Source organism: Musa acuminata, unplaced genomic scaffold (genome assembly GCF_036884655.1).
Source record: "Musa acuminata AAA Group cultivar baxijiao unplaced genomic scaffold, Cavendish_Baxijiao_AAA HiC_scaffold_590, whole genome shotgun sequence".
NCBI lineage: Eukaryota > Viridiplantae > Streptophyta > Magnoliopsida > Zingiberales > Musaceae > Musa > Musa acuminata.
The window spans coordinates 67,501-70,000 of record NW_027020829.1 but is presented as its reverse complement, the minus strand read 5'-3'; positions in this window follow the sequence as shown (position 1 = coordinate 70,000).

Here is a 2,500-nt window from a genome sequence, read left to right as displayed (position 1 = left end):
TTGCTAGATTGGGCTTTCGTATAGCATGGACGGTGCTGCTTCTCGCTTCGCTCGCTGTTCGCCGCTCGCCGCTCGCTCGCGCAGCCAAAAATGGCCAGTTTTGGCCCGTTTTTGGGCTGTTTTGGCCTGTTTTTGGTCTGTTCTGGCGTGGCGCGGTGACCGTCGTGAGCGGAGCAAAACGTCAGCCATCTCAGCACCTTGGAACCCCCCGGGTGGCACAGGGCTGGATGGGGCTTTCGTATAGCAGGGACGGTGCTGCCTCACGCTTCGCTCGCTGTTCGCCGCTCGCCGCTCGCTCGCGCAACCTAAAATGGCCAGTTTTGGCCCGTTTTTGGGCTGTTTTGGCCTGTTTTTGGTCCGTTCTTGCGTGGCACGGCGACCGTCGTGAGCGGAGCAAAACGTCAGCCATCTCAGCACCCTGGAACCCCCCGGGTGGCACAGGGCTGGATGGGGCTTTCGTATAGCAGGGACGGTGCTGCCTCTCGCTTCGCTCGCTGTTCGCCGCTCACCGCTCGCTCGCTCAGCCAAAAATGGCCAGTTTTGGCCCGTTTTTGGGCTGTTTTGGCCTGTTTTTGGTCCGTTCTTGCATGGCGCGGTGACCGTCGTGAGCGGAGCAAAACGTCAGCCATCTCAGCACCCTGGAACCCCCCGGGTGGCACAGGGCTGGATGGGGCTTTCGTATAGCAGGGACGGTGCTGCCTCACGCTTCGCTCGCTGTTCGCCGCTCGCCGCTCGCTCGCGCAGCCAAAAATGACCAGTTTTGGCCCGTTTTTGGGCTGTTTTGGCCTGTTTTTGGTCCGTTCTTGCGTGGTGCGGTGACCGTCGTGAGCGGAGCAAAACGTCAGCCATCTCAGCACCCTGGAACCCCCCGGGTGGCACAGGGCTGGATGGGGCTTTCGTATATAGCAGGGACGGTGCTGCCTCTCGCTTCGCTCGCTGTCCGCCGCTCGCCGCTCGCTCGCGCAGCCAAAAATGGCCAGTTTTGGCCCGTTTTTGGGCCGTTTTGGCCAGTTTTTGGCCTGTTCTTGCATTGCGCGGTGACCGTCGAGAGCGGAGCAAAACGTCAGCCATCTCAGCACCCTGGAACCCCCCGGGTGGCACAGGGCTGGATGGGGCTTTCGTATAGCAGGGACGGTGCTGCCTCTCGCTTCGCTCGCTGTCCGCCGCTCGCCGCTCGCTCGTGCAGCCAAAAATGGCCAGTTTTGGCCCGTTTTTGGGCCGTTTTGGCCAGTTTTTGGCCTGTTCTTGCATTGCGCGGTGACCGTCGAGAGCGGAGCAAAACGTCAGCCATCTCAGCACCCTGGAACCCCCCGGGTGGCACAGGGCTGGATGGGGCTTTCGTATAGCAGGGACGGTGCTGCCTCTCGCTTCGCTCGCTGTCCGCCGCTCGCCGCTCGCTCGTGCAGCCAAAAATGGCCAGTTTTGGCCCGTTTTTGGGCCGTTTTGGCCAGTTTTTGGCCTGTTCTTGCATTGCGCGGTGACCGTCGAGAGCGGAGCAAAACGTCAGCCATCTCAGCACCCTGGAACCCCCCGGGTGGCACAGGGCTGGATGGGGCTTTCGTATAGCAGGGACGGTGCTGCCTCTCGCTTCGCTCGCTGTCCGCCGCTCGCCGCTCGCTCGTGCAGCCAAAAATGGCCAGTTTTGGCCCGTTTTTGGGCCGTTTTGGCCAGTTTTTGGCCTGTTCTTGCATTGCGCGGTGACCGTCGAGAGCGGAGCAAAACGTCAGCCATCTCAGCACCCTGGAACCCCCCGGGTGGCACAGGGCTGGATGGGGCTTTCGTATAGCAGGGACGGTGCTGCCTCTCGCTTCGCTCGCTGTCCGCCGCTCGCCGCTCGCTCGTGCAGCCAAAAATGGCCAGTTTTGGCCCGTTTTTGGGCCGTTTTGGCCAGTTTTTGGCCTGTTCTTGCATTGCGCGGTGACCGTCGAGAGCGGAGCAAAACGTCAGCCATCTCAGCACCCTGGAACCCCCCGGGTGGCACAGGGCTGGATGGGGCTTTCGTATAGCAGGGACGGTGCTGCCTCTCGCTTCGCTCGCTGTCCGCCGCTCGCCGCTCGCTCGCGCAGCCAAAAATGGCCAGTTTTGGCCCGTTTTTGGGCCGTTTTGGCCAGTTTTTGGCCTGTTCTTGCATTGCGCGGTGACCGTCGAGAGCGGAGCAAAACGTCAGCCATCTCAGCACCCTGGAACCCCCCGGGTGGCACAGGGCTGGATGGGGCTTTCGTATAGCAGGGACGGTGCTGCCTCTCGCTTCGCTCGCTGTCCGCCGCTCGCCGCTCGCGCAGCCAAAAATGGCCAGTTTTGGCCCGTTTTTGGGCCGTTTTGGCCAGTTTTTGGCCTGTTCTTGCATTGCGCGGTGACCGTCGAGAGCGGAGCAAAACGTCAGCCATCTCAGCACCCTGGAACCCCCCGGGTGGCACAGGGCTGGATGGGGCTTTCGTATAGCAGGGACGGTGCTGCCTCTCGCTTCGCTCGCTGTTCGCCGCTCGCCGCTCGCTCGCGC